The following is a 21,272-nucleotide window of genomic DNA, read 5'->3' as shown; positions in this document are numbered from 1 at the left end:
AACTTGAACCAGCTGATCACATTCTGTGCCTCATTTATCTTTTTCATACAAATTTTTGTTTCCTGGAAGATCCTCCCTATGTGGCAATTTAAGTTTCCCACTGTTTCCCCTAAAAAGACACTTAAAGATCATCAGCCCTGCAACCCACCATGATGAGCCTCAGAAGAAGCAGAGGATCAGCAAGGAGAGGTCAACAGCCCCATCAAGCAGCAGGACCATGCTGGTTGGCACTGCCCTGTGGCATCGCCCTGCCTGTGACTGCTGGTTCAGGAAATCCAGTGCATTTGCTGAAAGGTCAAGCAGAGCTCTCTAAAGGAACTTCAATTATACTCTTCAAATTGCGAATTTTATTTTTAAAACTGCCTGGTAGTAGTCCAGCTCAGCAATAATCACCAAATATTTGAACTCTGCTACTATAACTCATTTTAAATCAACCATTAGAGGTCTAAAATAGACTAAGCCTGGGATTCCTTCCCACACAGCACAACATTATACTGACTAAGGCTTAATAATGTACACCATTAATGGTGGCCTAACTGGAAGGGCATCTATTCAAAAATAGAATTTTCCCTACATAATTTATCATTATATTCACAAATATAGGAACTATGGACTATGGTTTTGAACCAGGAGTTTCTGGCTCCCATTGTACACCAAGAAAGAATGACAAATACTCTCAAGAAAGGTAACTACTTCATTAATGTGATTGAAAAGACAGCAGCAGGCTACAAGACCTTTAGTTCTTTCTGACACTGGAGGGTAGCAGGGGCAGACAGGCCTATGATCAGGGCATGGCATACTGCCCAGGCTTCCCACTGGGAGAGAGGCTCACCCATACTGAGGTCTTCAGACTTTTCACAGGATTTTCAACTGGATGTTCAAATGACAGTATGTTGCTTCACCTCAAGAGAAAAACAAGTATGTGCCATGGTGTCACTACTGGTACCAAGTAGATGCCACCTCGGGGCTCTTCCATTGTGACTGGCCAGCTGAGGTTACCCTGTGGCAAGGAATCTGCCCAGCACAGCATGGTCCTGAGGGCCAAGCAGTGTGGCACAGCACAGCATGTGCCTGTGCCTCCTTCAAGGCACCTGGTAATGGATCATGAGACTCTCGATGGCCAAGGGTCTTCCTGGAAGGTTCAGAAAAACTAAGAAAGCTGTAGCACATCTGACTGGAACCTTCAATGCAACCTTCAATCAAGATAAATGAATTGAATTTTATATAAGTTTGAAAGCAAAGTAAAAACTAACCCAAGAGAGTCAGATGCACATCAATAAGCATTCTGCAGCATGCCATTTTCTGCCCACTGAGAAACTCTGTTTCTACTGATATATTTATAGCTCTGTGTTGTAAAATGCAGGTAACTGCATGAAGATACACCTGATGCTCTGAGAAGGGGAGGACACAGTGCCTGTAATCCACTGGGTGAGCTTTAGCATCCATGCTGGCAAAAGCCCCAGGAAGACCCAGGAGCCAGCACCCTCTCACCTTGTGCATTGAGATGGTCTAATTGCTAGGGCAATGGTTATCATGACCAGGGTTTGAAAATGACAAAGTGTCGGCCCTTATTCATATAATACAGAAAAAAACCCATTTATTTTTACTTCACTGGTCAGGGAAGGGACAGAATCACCAATTTGAAAGCATGACTGCACTTTAACTTGGCTGGAGATCAGTAAATATTTGTTAGCCAGTCTGGGTAATGATGAACCACCTCAAGCTTGCTTGTACTGAACCACCTAACTGTTTACAGAAGATTTATGGGTTGAAAGATAGAAGCAGGCTCTTAGTGTGAGTCTGGATTGCATTCCCAACTCCTTCCCTCTGCAGCCTTTCCAGCAGCAGTGTGAAGCCCAGCTCAATGCCACCCTGGGCATGGGTGAGGTCTGTCTCGCACTGATCTCCAAAGCAACTGAGAGCAGAGCAGGATGACACCCCAAGTAGTGCAGGGGAAAAGACTGCCATGCAGTGCTGCCATGCAGCTGCCAGCACAGCACAGGCCATGCAGGCTGGCACAGGACGATGTCAGGATTCAAGAGCAGTAGCTAGAGACACTTTGCAAAAGGCAAGTTGGAAACAGTTCAGTTCTAGATCAAACACAGCCGAGACTTCAAAGTAATGATTCAACTTCAGTTCCAGTTCAAGACAAGGAAAGCTGTCTGAATGAGTTAGCAGTTCAGGTCTATGTCCTGTCTGTCTTCACTTCTTCCTGAGCCAGATAATCTATATATTTACATCAAGTAACATTTCATTTTGCTTCTTATTACTGAAACTATCTTTTGTGAGTTCAATCAATTTATTGATGTCAATAGTTATGTTACAGTAATTAGAATAGATAAATTTTAGGTCACTTTAGAGCTTTGTAATGAGTACAGCATTATTTACAATGATGGTAAATGGTACTCCCAGAGTATGCAGCTTTGTATCAGCAGTGGCAGCTTTGTATCAGCAGAGGCAGACATGGCAAGATTTGACTGCACACATGATGTGAACTGCAGAGAGCATCTGTAAGCAGTTTCAGACAAGGAGGGACACAGTAGTATTATCTCCCATCAGAGGTAAGCACAATACTGAATAATGATTAGGCTGATCTTGAAATCATCCACTGTTTTGATCTCTGCTACTTTTTGCACTCAAAGGACTTTGAATTTTCCCCATTTTTTCAGCCTAACAATGGTTAAAAGAACTGGGCAGTCCAGGTGACAGAGTTACAAAGGGGTTGCAGAGGTATGTACTCTTAAGATAATCTGATAAACTCCATTAGACTGGTATTAACCAGTTTCCTACTAGTGTTTTTATGATGGATTTTCCCAAAGGTTCACACTACAGTCTGGTGCTGGGCTAGTGACATCAAGCAATGGCAATCTGACAGAATTCAATTAGGTCTGGTATGATTTTAGCCAAAGAAGAGCAATATTGAACAAGCATTTTGAAAGACAGCGGTTTGGAGTTGTTCTGTAATGTACCTTTTCAAAACTGTTACCTGAAGAGAAACTAAACAGAGCAGAATAATGACCAAAAAAAATTAACCTTGAAACTAAAAAAAATAAAATTCCTCAAAGTAATTCGGTAACAGACTTGCATCAATAACTTAAATGTTAGCACATTCATATGTTTGTCTTCAATTCTGTTCTGCAGGATAACACAGTAGACATAAAGACAGGGCTGCCAAATCCTCCACATTTTTCTGGCATTTCTGTTTCTCACAGTTGTCTCCCACCTTCCTACATTTTCAGGCTTCAGGGACTAAGTACTATCTGTGCTGAATACAACTCCATGCTCCTCTGACAAAAGTTGCCAGCTCTTTCCCCCTGGATAGGTTTCTGAAGAACATATTAACAGGTATATTTGGGCTTACCACAAGAGAGGGAGGCAAGAGGGGCTATGGGCTAAAGATGTAGGACAGATCTTCCAGGACAGTAGCAGAGAGATGGCTGTGTCATGAGGCAAAGGGAGAGGAAGAAGCTGGGACATGTGATGTGAGAAAGAGAAGAGAAAGGATGAACAGTAAGCATGGCAGCAAATGATGGGAGCTGGCAGCCATGAGATGGACATAAAGATGGGACAGCATGGAAGGCAAGGAGGCTTGAAGTTCTTTCTGTGTTGGAGCCCCTGGAATGATCCTTCCCGCATCCATGGGCATGCCTGAGGCAGAGGAACAGAGACAGGAAAGAGGAAAAGTACAGCTGAGAAGAGGGAGGCAGAAACTGAGAATGATAGAGAAAGACAGAAACAAAGCTTCTCCTCATTTCCAGCCAAGGAGACCCACGCAGGAATGCCCACTCAAGGCACCATGGAGTGACAAGAAGAGATCAGCCACCCAAGCCTCAGACAGGAAAACACAGCTCTGGGAAGTGGCAGCAAATAATCCAAAGAGGAAAGCAGTTGTAAACAAATGGCTAAGGATTAAGAAATCCTAATTTCCACAGAAGCACTTATTTATAAAATGCTGAAAATGTAAGATATAACGTTACCACAGTATTCTAAAATTAGGGGCCAAAGCCTGAGGGTGAGCCTCATGTGCAGCAGCATGAGACATCCCCCTGTCTGTGATGCAAAGTGAAATAGCCCTGAATATTGCACTACTGCTGAAGGAGGTGGTTTCAAGCCCAGATGCACTGTTGCCATTTTCCCCCCCTGAAAATAGCAGCCTGACTCATTATTGTAGAGTTCTCTGATGTTAATGAGTAAACTGAAACTGATATATATATGTGTGTGTGTATGTGTGTGTGCTATAAAATTGACTATTTCCACAGTATTTTCCTTAATCATTAAGGAAAGTCCTTACAGAAATGCCCAAAAGACAACCTTATCACAGATTGTTAAACTCTCTTTTATCGTGCAATACAGGATTATCTGCATAACAGCCTTCAGTAAAGGAGTAGTAGAGTGGTGTTAGCCCCCTCTTTCTACATTCCATAGGATTTTTAAAGGTTTTTTAAATCAAGATGTATTTACTTTGCACATTCAAGGCTCATTTTTAAATTCACTACCACTTCATCTGTTGTAAAAGGAGCACAACAGGTTAAAAAAACCCCACTGCAGTTGCCAGAGCAGAGTGTTGCTTGAAAGTAAACAAGCAGTTTCAGGTTCCTGACATTTTTCTCTTGGCCTTCTTCATCACCATTTTATTGATGTAAAAAAAACCCAACCAGATTTACTGAAAAAAAAAAAAAAGAAAATAATGTCTGGCTATATGAAATATAAGGGAATTTTCCTACTGCTTTCTCCCAGCTTTCAACAGAAAATAACAACAATAATTTGTGTTTATAATTGAAACTGCTAACTTGAGAGTCTAGCTCAAGTGCTTTAACCTGAACCCATGTGAATCACACAACATACCCATGTCCACAGATCAGGCAGCAGGGCTGGTAGCCTTGGCAAAGTTACTTTCTCTCTGGTGCTTATTTAAAAATCACACATTCTGTATAAAAAAGGGTGTGAAAATGCTTCTCAGTCTCTCAGTGTTTCTACCTCAAAAATACTGTCAAAGCAAACCTTTCTCTCTCTCTTCACTGATACAATTTTGACAGAACCAGCAAGAAGAGATCCAATGTGTGGATCTGTGTATGAAAATATAACCTGTACTCCTGGCTTAGATTTGAGTTCCTGCAGCTGCTTCCCATTGACGAGAGCAGCCTTCATAATAGAGAGAGAAGGACACACAGAAGAGGAAGACCTGTCTGATACCCACATGCCAACAGAGTCTGATTTATTCCTGCAGCTCAATACCCTTTGACATTTATATTTAGCACAGCAATGATGACAGTCACACAGACACGTAGGTGATTCACTGATGATGGTCTCTGACGTAAAAAGCTATCAGAGAGTAACCACAGACGTATCTCATACCAATCATCTGATCCCTTCATTCCTAAAGGCTGTGTCTCAAAGGCCATTCAGCCTCCTCCTGACAGGTACTGCTGGATGTGCAAGTCTGTGCTTCCCCCAAGGCTGGAGCAACTCTCCAGGCACCTCTCTCCTGTCTGAGAGCAAGGGAAGAGGAGTCAGGGCCCTGGGAACACACATGGCCAGGGACTGTTATTCCCCCACATGTGCCTTCTCTCTGGGGTGCTGCTCCCATCACCCAATTCTGTCATTACTGCCAGATGTAGTTGTGTCACTGTCCCGACCCCTTAACCCACACAAAGGAAAGAAACGTGGAGCTGGGAAGCTGACAGGAGGACTGCTGTGGGACCTGTCCCAAGCACAACATTGCTGAAAAGGATGGAAGATGAGGAAGACTTGTGTATGCAGTCTGGCTCTATGAGTGACAGTGGCTGAGCTGAGGGGCAGCCTGAAACCCAGGTCCCCACTGCCCAGGTCAGCGTGCCAAAGGTGAGAACCGCAGGGGCAGCAACCTCTGAAGAGCAGAGCAACTATTTTTTTGTGGTGTATCACCAGCTCATAGCCTGCTCTGATCCAGTGGAGATAGCCCCAGTTCACCACCAGCCAATTTGCAAGAGCTAAACTATTTGGAGCAATACAACACTGTCCCAGGGGAGCAAGAGGCTGTGCCCACCTGAGCCTCTGCCCACACTGCATTCAGTCTGACCCAGGGGCAGGAAACCACTCCTGCCTTGGCAGGGCAGCCAACAGCCCTAAAATTACAGAGAGGAGAAACAAGGGCACGGAAGTGTGGGGGCATGGGGGAAGGTGGCTCATGTCCTGCACCTCCCTGATGGTTGCATCTGTTTTGTTGAAATGTTTGCCAGTAATTTGTAATACTCATGTTTGTAAAACATAGGTGTTAGAGAGTACTAGCCACACACTTCAAATGTGCGCAGCTAGGGACAAAGAAAGCAGCAAACTTTTGCTGTTTTCTCTGTGAGTGGGAAAATATAAGAAAAGCATAAGGGTGGGAAAACAAAGTTAAAATTCAGGAACAATTTGGGGATTTTTTCAGGTAGAAAGGGCAAACTCAGCTCTGAAGCATAGTCCCCTGTTCTTTATAAGTCTCATACAGGCTTGATGGAACAAACCATAAATCTGTAAAAAAGTTACAATCCCAAATATAAGCCATGTCACGAGAGAAAAGAACCTCTCAAATAGAAAGCACTACAGAAAAAGACCCCAAAACAAGTTCCAAAACTTTGGGTTTTGAAACAAAGTTGCCGAAATTATCACTGAAGGAAAATCAGCTTCATCTCTGGCTCTGCCCCTGACTTCCTCCACTTAAGCTGTGAATGGGGACCCACCCAATGGAGCTGGCAGGCGAGTGTGCCATGACAACAGCCACCCCTGAAGTTTTCACCTGGCACAGACAACAGTGGAAGCTGCAGCCCAGTGGGTTGGGTGACTGGGGTGAGCCACACCATACCCTCCTACCCAGTTGGCATCCCAAGTGACACAGTTCAGCCCAAGTCATAGCCTGCACCACCCCATCCTCAGTGCCACCACACATCCCAAGGATGGGCCACATCCCAGGGATGGCATCTGACCCCACTGTTACTGACACTGATCATAGGTAAAAACCATTTTTGCACAACCCCCTCCAAGATTTACAGGGCCAGTGCCAAGACTTGAATCTAGCCCCACAGGATCCTACTGGAAAAATGATGACCATCCCTGTCCCTGTTAAGAGCCTTTACAGAAGCTCAGTGTAGTCAGAGAAACTCCCTGACTGGGAGCCTCTGCTAAATCCATTGATATCACTCTGACAACATACATAGTTCTTAAGACAAAGATTTTTGGTTATAACAGGTGACAAGTCAGGGTGTCCCAATTCCACTTGATATTTCCAGGCATTGCTGAGACTTTCAGGCAGTTGGTGGAGAGATGGCAGAAAGCAGAGAAGCTAATGTAGGTCATAGGCACCGCAGCTCTGATGAAAAGCTACAGTTCTTTCACTTTTAATTTCATCAATGTAAATGTAAACCTCTGGCCTCCACCATAAAAACCTGGAGCTAGTAAACACAACTGCAAGTGAACTTCGGGACTACTAACCTACATCCTTCCCAGTTGAAATCATTCTTTTGTTCCTACCTCTCACCTGAAAGCAGTTAATGAAGATGCTAATAGAGGTATGTCATACAGACATAGCTGAAAATAACTAGATTTCCAAACTGCCTTACTCATTTGATCTGCTTTATCTGATCAAATTAATCAGTGGTTATGACATTTCATAATTTTACACTTAAAGGAGTACGTCAATGTAAATCCTTCAAATCCAAGAAGATCCCTGAAGAAACTCAAAATGTTATTTATATAGACAGGTGCTGCTTTTTTAAACTGTTTAGCAAATAGATATTTGTTTATTAAACAGAACAAAACACAACTCAACCAACAGATCAATAAGAATACTTTACTGAAGATGCCTTTGCCTGTGCACCTGCAGAAAGCCTCAGCACCACAATGGCAAGTTCATGTCTCTCTACCACTGCAAAGGCAATTTGTAACTATTATGGGAAAGTGTTTGTTGGATCCCAAAAATATTTAAGTAAAAATAAAAGCAGTCATTTAAGATGAAGCATGGAAAATGGAGGGGTTGCAAGCAGCAAGTGTGTTATTTTTCTATCTATCCGCCCTAAAAGACATTCCAGCAGACATTTCTCCCTTCCAGCCTTCTGCAACACAGCCTCAGAAAATGATGTTGCTACAACTGTCAGTGGATTGCAAAACACAAACAAATAAAACTGTTCTGATTTCCCTGAGAGCATTCTCGGCCAAAGGAGTCACGCATGATTTTCCCATAGAGCAGAGAGCAATGGCAGAAACAGGATAGCAAAAAGTAATACACAATTAAGACTTCACAGCCAGAGCTTGTTGATCACCTTATAAAAAGCATCACCATATAACTTTTTCAGTGCTAGAAAACATTAAATTATCCTAGAGGAAACCAAACTAAGGGGATGCCGAAAAGCATAATAATTTAGAATGCTGTCCTGGGTCTGGCCAGGACAGGGTTAATTTTGCAGTAGCCAGGAGGGGGCATGGCTGGGACCCAGAGGTTATTCTGTACCACCACATGTCACTGCTGAGGTTGGAGGTAAGGGAGTCTCTTCTGGGAAGAAGGCATTCTTTTTGGTCAAGTGAGCATGGCAGGGGGAGCTGTCCAGTCCTGTTGGCTGCTGGGGGTTTTGTGTGTGAATCCTTCCTTTCCTGTACCCTCTGTCATTAGTAGCTGCTGCTACTGTTTGTTTTCTCTTCTCATTGCTCTTTCCAGTAAATTGTTCTTATCTCAACCTGTCGTGCCTCCAATTCTCCTCTGCAGCAGGGGAGTGGCCAGGAGGGGAGCGAGTTAGAGGAGTATGGGTTTTAGTGGGAGTTCTAAACTGGCACATACCCTAAACCATGTCAGATATACACTTACTCCACTCTTCTTCACCACCAAAAGACCTAAAGCCATACACATGGATGAGAGCAAGCCAGCAATATCATTTGGTGGCCTAGCTTTGATTAGAAGGGGATAGTGGTACCAGTGACATTGCAGTAATGGAACTGTGGAATAAAATGCCTTGCTTTCAAACTTTCTGAATGTCCAGGCAACCTGTGGAAGAGAAGGCAGCAAATGGAGCTCATAAAAAAGGACATTTTGGTGGAGAAGCAAATAAAAGAATATCTTCCAGCATCGCCTACTGAAGAAAAATCAGGTCATCTTGAGAACAACTGCCTGCTCTGACTGGCACCCACAGTACTTTTTGATGCATGATGTCAAGGACTGCTTGATGTAAATCTAATAGAATTCAAGGACATGTGACCTTTGTCTATGGGTGAGAGAGCAAGTGATAAAGGATGCTAATGGACATGCTGCAGTGAAGCCAGACCTAACTCTTGACCAATTGGAAACCGACAAAATCCAGAAAAAAATGGGGCAATCTTTTCATAATCTTTTCAATTACCTCTCAGAAACAAAGAGCTTTGCCCAACAGCCATCCTGCTTCTCAATCAACTGGGAATTGGGTCAGAACAAATAGAAAGGTGTTTCAGCAGAGCTCAAAACTTGCAATAGAAAGCAGTTTGGAGTAGCTAGGAGGCAGGTTTACATGCTGCTACCTCCTTCCAGCACAATGCTTTGCCACTTGTCCAATGTGTCCACTGGCAGGGAAGGCAGCATTATCTGATTATATTGCCATTACCAAATGGCATTTTCATGAACTAAACCTCACTACTACTTACTTAAGAGTTTCTTGCTTTTCATTCCCAGTGGAGGCTTCAATACCCAGAATAATCTGCTAATAAATTTCCAGGTACTTTCAACCTGCCACAATTCCCATATGATTGATCGTGACCTATAGCTTCTCCATTAAATCCAGAATTGTTTTACTTGGATTCAGTCAAGGCAGTATCTTTAAAGCATACCTTTTCAAATGCAAAGGTAGAGGCAAACTGGCCTGAATCCAACTAATAAGTCTTTGAGGAGTATATAAAACACCATGAGAAATACTGCAAGCAATAAACTAGTGGAAGAAATTTTCTAATTACTGTCAGAATTTTCAGGATCTGAGATGGACAAAATTTAAGAAGCAGGATGACATTCCTATACCTTTTGTGGAAAAAGTGGGACAAAGGAATGTAGCAAGAGCTGTACACTGTACAATCACCAACACCTGTTCCTCAACTAAATATCACAGCCTGGCTGTTTTTTAGCCATTTCCTGCAGACATCCCACTTGCAGTCCTGAACAAGTCCAAAACAATTGGCATAAACCAGCAGGAGTGCACAAAGCAGTACAAAGTACAAGGCATTAATGTAGCTTATCTCCATCCTGTCAGCAATATGGTTGTGACAGTTGTTCTGCCTTCCCACCTCTGCCTGCAGCGTCAGGCTTGGCACACGCCCCTCTGTCTCTCTCAACAGGTGGCAGGACCCACTGGCTGTCCCAAACTAAAGAGTCTGAGTCGCTTTTTGCTTCCAGCCACGACGCTCTGACTGACTGCATTCTGCCCTCAGCCACCCCCTCACCTAATGAGATGGGATACTAAACTGCTTAGCCGTATTTCACTTTCCATGGCAGCATAAGAAGACCAGGTTACTGAAGGATTAGGAAGTGTAACATGAAAGTGTTACATATACAAAGGGAGTTGCCTGTCATAGTCTGTGCTGAATCTTGCTCAGAGGGGACCTGTTAAAAGAGAGCAGATGCCAAAAGGAAAGAAATCACAAACAAGGTGATGAATCTGGACTAGGGTGGAAGTGGCTGACCCTAGAGAAGGAAAAGGAGCATTATGAGGAGAGAGCAATGATTGACATCTGGCTCTTCTGGACAGGCAGACAAATGGAGCAAGCAAGGGCATAAATATGAATAAATTTTTAAACAATTCACATATATCAGCAGTCCGAATTCAATGGCTGTAATCACTAAGGGACAAAAAGCAGAACCAGATCATTGCAAATGAATAGGAGAGCTGTTAACACATCAGTGATCCTGCTTCAGATTCTTTTCAAACAGGAAGCAGCCTCCCATGAAGGTAAAGAACTTATTTAAGTTACCTGACCTTGGTTTGTTCTCAAACGTCACACAAGCAAAATTTGTTTTACATCTCCTAATATATTCCATTTGCTGTTCTTTTCTTCATTGGATTGTACACAACTGTAACTTGTGGATTTTGCTCAAATTTCTCTCCATGGCAGGTTTACTAACTTATGGGTGGCCTATAAAGAGGTTAAAAAAAATCTATTCCAGCCAAAAGCCAGGCTAGTCCTACATTAATTTCTGTATCACACAGCTACCATAGTAGAATACTCTCCACTCTCATCACCTATGCTTAACACTTTTCTTTCGTGGGGCTGTTGTAAAGTCAGCAGTAAATCTGCCTCCTGTATCTGCCCACTGTTTCTCTCATTCTATGATTAGATGACACATGAATCCATTTGCATCAGTATCTCATTCAAGGATGCTCTATTCCCTTTGCAAACAGAATACAAGAGTCCCTTGGCCCCTGCATGCAGGATTTGGTGGGCAAGGGAGGGGGAAGAAGGTGATCTTTCCAAAGACAGTGTTTTCTCAGGGGATGCCCTGAGGTGCTCCAGTGCTTTGCAACTCTTCCACCAGAGCCCACCATCTGAACAAAATCAACACCCAGGCACTGGGTGGCCCCATCACAAAACCCACACATGCAACTAGGAAATATTTGATGCTTTCTTGCTAAACCTGCATGATCCAAGCACCTACCACACTCTCCAGGGGTGGGGCACTCCAGTTTCTGGGCATTAAGTACACATTAACAGTAGCCTGCTTTTATGAGCCTCTCCTTGGGAAGGTAAATGCTATCTCTGAGGTTGGTAATGATCAACGCAACTGCACATTTGCCACCCAGCTAACATAACTGCCTGGAGAAAAAGTTGCACAGCTGTGCATTCAACAAGCTTTTCCACTTCCATGATACCCTAGCAAATGGCAGCTTGCTAATGTTTACTGCTTTTGGTTTTGCTTCTTCTGTTGCTGTAGTTTGCTTTGAGATTTATGAGTGTAAGCATGCTATAAATGCATATTAGAGACTTCCACAATTACTCTGCATCTGGACTGACACTTCACTCCAGCCTGTTTTCCAAAAGGCAGATAGTCTTGGAATTGAAAGCACCAAGGGGAAAGAGTTTACTCACATTTTAGGGAGCTATGCCAGTGATTCCCCTTCTGCCCCATTGCAAGAGATTTTCTACTTTATCCAATTTCTCCAGATCATTGGGACTCCAGCTCACTAAAAAACATTTGAGAGACCTGGACCTGCACCACCACCAAGTGACCACCAACACAGACACATGCCCCTGTGTTTGCCTGCATCCTGGCCGTGGTTCTGCTGTGTTGCAGTCAGCCTGTACCTGCACTGACAGCCAGCAGCAATGGTCTTAGGCTCAAGCTCTGCTTCGCTTCTTTGGGTCTCCAGGCTGCTGTGTCCCCATGGTCAGCACAGTGCAGGGTGCACCAGCTCACATGGACATGTCCAGTGCAGCCCTTCATTCTGGTCCTTCCCACTAGTCTGAATCACCAAGGTGACAGCAAGTACAGAGGGATAAGTGACAGAGAGAAACCTCTGAAGAAAAACAATTGAGTCCTCTCTCTTTTGCCAAGAAGGAACAACATTCATGCTCAAAGTTTTGGTTTAGCAGTTTCAGTCCCATTGGTAAAACAGGTTGGGCAAAGCAAAAGCACAGTTAGTTTGTGATTCATTGCAATTTTTTTAATTCAGCCTACAGTTTATGTTTTAGTCATTGCACCTGCCTATCAGCAAAAACAATCAGCAACTCCCCGCCTTAGACATTTAGCAATCTCACAGGACTCTGGTGACTTGTTCAAAAATATATCAAGCCTCTAGTTGCAGAAGTTTGTTCTTTTGGGAACTGAATTCTCATAAACACTGCTTTGAACTTCTCATCCACGTTTCTGGAAAATGCTGGATCTGTGTTACAGTTGCCACTGCACCCATCCTGCCCCACCCCGGTAGCTTTTGCTCTAAATAAAACAAGGCTATTAGCATGGCTACAAACCAGATGATGGACATAACTAGACTTTAGTCACAACTGTACCAGTCCTTACCACTTAAATCAGACTGTGCTTCCTTGTTCTTCTATCTTGGTATTTAAACAATGTGCTGATATAAACCAAATTTCCTATAGCACTATAACACACTTTATTCATATCTCACATGTGCTTGTTTGCTTGGCTGGTGTGAAGAACAAATCCCACTTCTACTCCTCACTCACTCCAGTTAAATAACACCAGCACCACGGATAAAAATTAAATACTACTGATAATACTACTACTGGTAACATGCTAAATGAGCCTCTTAAATAATAATTAAAGAAAATGGATTTACTCACAAAAGAGGTAACTAGTTGAGAATGTGGCTCCATGTAATAGAAACTTAACCCCTAAAAATGCTAAATTTGCATTCACAAAAAGACCACAAACTTTGAGTAAAACTGTATTCAAACAACTTGCCTAAGTTTGGTGCTCACAGGCTGTGCTAGGCTGATGGCTTTCTGAGAAGGCTCATGAATTAATTCCATTAGACCTTCTAAAACGTATTGATGACAGGATGTGTTAATAAGCAATGGTTTGGGAGCTCCTTGAGACCAAGAAAAAGCTGGTAATGTGTCTATGTGAATTTAGTGACTGCACTGATCCAAAAGAGCAACAGTGCAAAAACATTCTCAAGCAGCTGCTTCTCTTCCTCACCATTGTACACTGAAGCACTTTAAACCATACAGTTGTTTAAACTATAGGAGTGGACATAAAGCACCCTTCTGGCATACATCCTGCAGCCAAAATGAAAATGTGAAAATCCTGGTACAAAACCTAATCATCCTGCAGCTAATATAACTGGAAAGTAACAGAATAATGTCTTGATGTCCCTGAATGGCTGATTCTTATATGCTAATGCACTTTGGATAGAGTGAGCACTCCTGGAAAACTCTCTGCATCCAAAGCTCCACAAACCCACCTGGACTAGGGGTCCTTCACAAAAGGAAGGCTTCTCCACTATTTAGTTGGTTTTCCAGCAAACTTTATGAGCCTTCTGAATGGTGTCTCTGGAGGCAGAATTTTAGACCTAGAGCTGCACTTCTTTCCTTTCACTAGTCAAAAGCTTTTCATGAGATGTTTCCATGGTCAGTAACCTGCAAGGGAGATCATCCCAAATTCTCTCACACCCACTGCCTCTTAGTCTGCCTGGAAAAAAAAAATCTCAGCTTCCCCCAAATTAAACATTTTACAGAGAGGTAAACTGGGCTGGGGAAATATTTATCTCTGATGGGTCTGAGGAAGAGGAAATCAGAGAGGCAGTGAGAAGGCTGGGAAATTAAAGTCCCTGCAGCTGCCTGCCAGCAATGGGCATGCATCACTGCTCCCATGGCTCCCTGGGCAGCAAGTGTGTGTCGCATGAAATAAGTCCACACCTGACGATTAAATTTCTAAATCAGCGTTTCCATGTGGTGCCTGGGGACAAAATATAGGGCTCTGTCATCCTTCCTGGAGCTGTCAATACTGGACCAAAAAAAACTGGAGGAAAAATGTGGAAACAAAAAGCTGGAAGGAAACTAAATTCAGGTCATGGCTGTGAGTTGGATCAAGCAGCTACAGAGTGAAGGCAGGTCCTTTTCTTTGCTTTTTTTCCCTGTTCAATGCCAGACTTGTTTAACAAGACTCTCCTTGGTGAATTTTCTTTTGTAATTAACAAATGAAAAGGAAACATGCTTCTGTGCATTAAAAGAAAAAAACAAACAAACAATGCAGTTGCTTTTTGTAATACGTTTCCATTTTTAATATAGGAAAAGGTTTTGCTGCTTCTGCTTAAGTACAGTCTTACTTTTCAGCCTTCTTTGGTTTGGGAGGAAGAGGAGGAACAAGCGAGCATCTTAAATGATTGAGGATTTCTGCATAGTGATAAATACTAACAAAATAACAGCGAGAAACAGTTTCTAGCATGAGGGCTAGGCAAATCTATCACAACAGACAAAGTAGATGGCTGATTTGACAAGGTCTAAAGGATAATCTTGCTCCTCAGCCTGCACTAACCACACATGCTTTAATTATTTTTTTAAGTATCTTTAGATGCCTTACATAGGCTCACACAACTCTTCCCTGACTAACTTCTATTAAAAAACCCTGGCAGGTTGAGTTTGCTCTCATGCAAGAGGGAAGGTGAGGAAGGTACATAATCACTTCAGTTTTCCTGGCAGCAGAACAAACCCACAGACGCCAGCCACCACTAAGTGTAGGCAGGAAGATGACTCTCAGGCATTAGGACATCCAAACTCTGGGAGACTCTGCTTTCCAAGTGCAAAAATGTTTGCCTGCTTCAAAGATGGGGCTTGGCAAGTTTGGGGAGAAAAATAATTAAAGACTAGGTGATGGGCTGCATGACCCTTCAGGTTCCTTACAAAATTAAACTGGGCTTGGGCACTCCTGCCTGCACCCAATCACCTCCTGCATGACTGTGCTGAAAGTGATCACTGGGAAAACAGACCCAAGAGAGGAAAAGCTCAGCGCTGCTGGGTACAGCTGGGTGTGACGCACAAAGGTGGCAGACAAGTCTCACCTCTACCCTACAACAGAGTCATTCTGCAAACAGAAGCATGCAAGCCTAGCACCTTTAATTTGCAAAAGCTTCTCCTTTGCCTTCCAGCACTTGCACTTTGCCAACACAAATCCCCCAGGCTGCAAGGCTGGGACTTGTTGAGCAAGATGTACACAGTGAAACTCTGACTGAGACTCCTGCACAGTACAGCAGCATAAAAATTATATACAGCCCTCCTCTGGGCAGAAAACTTCCTACAAACCGCATACCCAGGAGAGCTGCAGAGCTATCAGCAAGGAAGGCAAATCTAGAGAAGGAAAGAAGGAAAGGAAAAGTAAGTTTGCAAGCATTAAGAGACAAAAAGATCTGGTCTTGCACAGCCACATAGTGACTGCCAGCCTATCTGCTACATCATCTTCTGCATCCTTGTAGACCGGTTACAAAGGATGGTCTCTATCTCCAGGGCCCCTGAAGACAAGTGCTGTCTAAACCACTCAGACAGAGACCAGGTCCTGGGATGAGGCTTGAGAAAATCTCATTACTCTGCACCTTGAGATGAGCTGGAGTGGCTGCAGTGGCAGTGGGATCAGCAAGGATCCCAAAGTGGTCCCTGTCATGGTATCAAGTCTGCCTCCAGCACAGTGCTCTGCAGACCCAGGGGTTTTGGCTGCACTGATAATAACTGGTAGCTCAACCTAAAACGAATAAATTAAAATTAGGATTCCTTTGGGGCTGACTCATAGCAGAAATATGGTCTTTTACTGGCCTGTGCTTCCCTTCCCCCGTGTGCTCGCCTCCAGCACACCAGAACAGTGAAGAACTACAATTCACCAGTGAACAGGCTCCCACACCTCCCCAAGCCAAGCCCAGCTTTGCTCAACACTCCAGATCCCTGCAGCTACACAAACAGTTTAAAGGACTCCATTTAGAAGGCAACTCAGAGCCAAATGTTTAAACCCCTTACTCAAAAAAGCTTACTGAGCAGTACCCCTGCACAGATTCCTCCTTCTATTTGTTTCACCAAAATGCTTTGCTGCATCAGTGCAGCATTGACTGGGCTGACAACAGTGTTCCTGAGAACTAAACAGAAAACTATTTGCCAGCCCATTCCTAGCAAATATGTCACTTGTAGTAAGAGCACGTTTTTGTCTGGTTTGGTTTGGATCAGTGGTTTCAGGGTTTGGCCCTACACTGTTTGTGCAGAAAGGAGAGAGAAAGGGAGCCTGGCTCTTAGTGATAACAACATTTATCTGAGCTCAAGACTTGGTAAGTCTTAGAAGTTTTTACCAACAGACGTTGACAAGTCTTTTGTAGTTTCTCCTTAAGGATAGCATGGCACTGCACTGACAGCACTTGGCAGCTCAGCCATGGTGGCAGCCAATGCCAAAAGGGCTGACAGGGAATTAAATGAGTCACTCTCTCACTTCAGTTCAAGTCAGCCCAGGTGGCAGCTGAGGTGATGTAGAGACCTGCACTGATCAACCTGTAAGGGTGGACAAAGGAATACCAAGCTGGTGTTTGCTCCCAGTGCTAAATGTGCTTTTCCACATAATTCTCTAGCTGTAGCCATGCATGTACCAAGAAAAAATAGAATCATAGAACCTTAGCACTGCCAAGTTCTCCTCTAAACCATGTCCCTAAGTGTGACATCTACATGACTTTTAAGTCCACCAAAGACAGTGACTCAACTACTCCGCAGGCAGCTTGCTCCAGTGCCTGTCAACACTTCCTGTAAAGACATTTTCCCTAATATCCAACCAAAACCTCTTCTGGTACAACTTGAGGCCATTTCCTCTTGTCCCATCACTTGTTACTTGGGAAGGATGCAAAGAGGATAGAGCCAGACTCCTCCTGGTGGTGCCAAGCAGCAGGATGAGAGGCAATGGGCAGGAATTGGAAGAAAGGAAGTTCCATCTGAGAAAGAATTTCCTTACTATGAGGGTGACTTAGCACTGGAACAGGTTGAACCCCCGGAGAGGTTCTGGAGTCTCTTCTCTGGAGATACTAAAAGCCATCTGGACATAACTGAATAACATGTGCTAAGGGACCCTGCTTGAACAGGGAGGCTGGACTAGATGATGTCCAGGGGTCCCTTCCAACATAAATCGCTCTGTGAAAAAAGACCACCCCACAACTCACTTCAACCTCCTTTCACATAGCTGTAGAGTGTGATAAGGTCACTCCTGCATTTCCTTTTCTCCAGGCTACACACCCCCAGCTCCTCATGGGACTTTACCCTCTAGACCCATCACTAGCTTCACTGCCCTTCCTTGGACACACTTCTAAGTTAGTACAACTTACTGGGAAGAGATGGTAGGGAACAACCCTTGCTTAAGGCATAAGCTGGCAGAAAGCACCTATTTCTATATCTGAGAAACACAACTCAGCAACTCCAAGCCAAACATAAATGCTGCAGGCAAAGCTGCTCTACTGCCTGTCAAAGAACAAACATATTTGTTTCCTGCCCTTTTTATCTGCACAGGCCCAGTGGGAAATAACAGACAGAGGATGCCAAACACTGCCAAAAAATGTGGTGAAACTGTACAGAAGCCAGAAAAGATTTCACCTCTGTCTGACTGCCAAAGAAACACTTAGGTCTGGTGCAAGCTTAGGGGCGTCAATGAGAAATTCCTTAAAATTTCAGAGCACTTTGAAGAAGTTGCATATTAATTGGTGGACCCTGTTTATTGACATCCCTAAGTCAGACAGCAAAACTCAACAGCTTTACAAACTTATTTTATTTCTTAGTCCCCCAAGTCCCTATCCAATGCTTTTTCTTGGTTAATCAAACTTTCCTAAGGGACTTAGCAGCTTCCAGTGATCTCTCTTTCTGTGTGACTTATTCACAGGCAGAAGTGTGTTGAACCCTATTCCCCTTCCCTGAGGTTTCTTGCAGTACCTCTGAAGTGTTTTATTCTGCCTTTTCCTGACTGGATTGGCAAGATTACCACTCCCTGCATGGGTGTGTTGATTATATCTATATTGCTTAGTAAGTGAAAAAGAAACAATTCAAAAACTATTTCTCATCTAAAAAATTCACGTGGCCTGGCTTTCAAGAGTGAATTAAACAAAGGTATCTCAAGGCCGGAACTACGTATCTGGCCATGCTCCTGCTGTTGGTCAACCACAGGAGTCAGTCCAAGCCATTTACAGCCTCCACATCCTTACAACAGGCATTAGCTGGGAGTCAGAAGGGGATAGACATCAATGCAGGCTTGCCTTCCTGCTTCCTTGCAAGACTACCACTCATTGCATACAGGTGGCATCATCCCTGGTCCCACTACAGCTTAGCTTCTTCCCAAGAAAAGCTGGAAGTTCCCAGGCTGCTGAAGAACATTCCATATAAAGCAGGTGCAAGTTGCACTCCACTAAAGAAAAAACCCAGTTTACTTTTTCTATTAATCTTTGGCCTGTACAACCTAGCTGTGTCCACTAAAGTTCATTTCACTAACATTTGTGGCATTGCTACAAGACTGTAATTTGCATTGGTGCCAGGTTGTCTGCATTGTGAATCTGCATTGTACAACTCCACTGTACATCTACCTTAGTGGAGGTTTCTCTAGAGTAGGTCTGAAGAACAGAAATAAAACCAGAACTTACCAGGAGCAGAAGTAACTGAGTTTCATCTTTGGTTTACAACATCTTACTGGATGCAGCATGTATGTTACATATCAAAGTGCCACGTCATGAACTTTACTGTAGGTCACTTGAAGTATCTCAATTTAGTTATCCAGAAGTAAAATAAATATGTAATTATATTTTCTATGTCTGTATCATCTTAAAACTTTGGAGACCCCCACCTCCTGTAATGTCCTGGTACACAACAGTTTGCTGGAGCCTGCTTACAACACAAAAATCAGAGACAATAGAGCCAAGAGGGAAAGCTGTATCTTTCTGCTAGTTTCTCAAACCTGTGCAAAATGCCACAGCATTATGAGACACACAAAGACATGTTAGTATGGACAGATTCACAATAACAACTCCCCACATACAGTACTTTTCCTAACAGTGGACTGTTGGTAGATGCAGCTGACTTCTGGCCATAATTACTACATAAGGTGGTTCATCTACTTTAAATGCCTGTGTAATCTGATTACTGCTCATATTCTTCTCACAAGCTTTTTTACTTCACCCCAGAACAGGCCAGTGCCATTTTACAGACAGAAGACTGTGTTGCAAAAATAGGCCTGGCCACAGTCTTACCTGTGCTTTTGAGTCTCTTTTGTGGAGAAATGCTGTCCAATGGCAAAACTTAGGAGGAACAGATGTAAGACTTCCCTTTCCTCTCTCCTCCCTGACTCACTCTCATTATACTCAGGTCTCTCTATATCAAAACTAGTCTTGATACTGGGATGCATTTGGTTTTACCAAATGTGAGGGTTGTCAGTGACAACACTCCTGCTCCATAACCCTTATTATCTTGCAGACTTTTTGGTGTCTGTAGGAGGAAATGAGGCACAAAATATTGCCCAAGACCCCGCCTCTACTCAAGCACACTTCTGATTATTCACTTCATTAACTGACAGCATTAAGGAACTGCAGCATCAAGCACATCTACATGTAGGGCACATCTACATTCTCCTTTTTAATACATCTTCATGATTTGCAATGTATTTATCTCATTTAGAAGCCGAATAACATTTCCTACCACAGACTGAATTTATTCAGATGCATAGAAGTCAGCTGTCTTTACCACTGACAGATGCACTTCAATGTAATTAGTTTCATGACTATTAATGAAATAACTCATTTGAACTTTTGCCACTAAAATGTTAATGAGTAAGACCAGATAGTGGCTTGGTAATGGGATATAGATCCTTTTACAGTTTGCTAGTTTAGATCTGGCCCATGTCCACCATGACCAAAGGTCATTACTACCTGAAGACTATTTGATAATCTGCACGAGTCGAGCTGGTAGCATTAAGCCCGTGCTTAGCAAGAAACAGCCTTATCATTTCCTCTCAGCAGAAACACAAAGCTGAGGAAGGTCACTGCTGCTTTTACACAGCTGTGGTCAGAACATTTCAGACATTAGGATTGTTCACCCAGCATCCTTCACCAGCAATGAATTCAATGAAGGTGAAAGAGAAATAATTGGAGTTGAAAAAGCTTGTGGATTTTCTGTGCAAAACACCATTAGCCTCTGTGACTCACTGCCATAGATTGTTTGCTTTTAGCACACTTGTAAAGAGAACAGGAAAAATAAATAAATACTAAACCCATAAAAGATCATACTGCATCTAAGGTTTAGCTAGTCACTCATTAGGTTCAGAAGTGCATTTAGGGATGTGATCCATGTTAATCTTGGTATATTGTGCCCTCTTGACAGCCCAGCAAACCAAAATACACATACAGCTTTCAGCAGTAGCAAACACATACTGTGTCCATCCCTTTAAAAATTTATAGTCCTCTGTTTGGTACTGATACAATTCAGCCCATACATAAGTACATAGCAAAATTAATAAATTCACCCTGACAGCATTCCAGTGCAAGCCTTAAAAGATATTGCTACCTCTTCACAGACAGTAAAATGTGACATGGACAAGCAACATAATTATTTGCTCAAGGACTTAAATGAACTAGGACTTATTACATTTTCATGGGGAGCTTTAGGACGGGGAGGCACACCATAATTACTCAAACAGAAATTCTGAGCACTCAAGCTGGCAACCCTTCTCTTGTGACTGTACATGGGCTGGACCAGGGTTACGTGTCTCACTAACAGGATGATACCTCCAGCACCATGTTCCTTCACCTTGCCATCTAACTCTTGCTTTTACATGGAGTCACAACAGACATGCAATGAATCCT

At 43.2% G+C, this 21,272-nt stretch overlaps 1 protein-coding gene across 1 annotated transcript in view; it reads right to left on the bottom strand.

Moving 5' to 3' along the window:
• The window catches only part of ELOVL6 (ELOVL fatty acid elongase 6), a 79,213-nt gene that overhangs the window by 29,812 nt on the left and 28,129 nt on the right, over positions 1-21,272 (bottom strand). The window lies entirely within an intron of this gene.

Source organism: Molothrus aeneus, chromosome 4 (genome assembly GCF_037042795.1).
Source record: "Molothrus aeneus isolate 106 chromosome 4, BPBGC_Maene_1.0, whole genome shotgun sequence".
NCBI classification, from domain to species: domain Eukaryota; kingdom Metazoa; phylum Chordata; class Aves; order Passeriformes; family Icteridae; genus Molothrus; species Molothrus aeneus.
The sequence above is the reverse complement of the archived record's forward strand: the minus strand, read 5'-3'. Positions and strand labels throughout refer to the sequence as shown.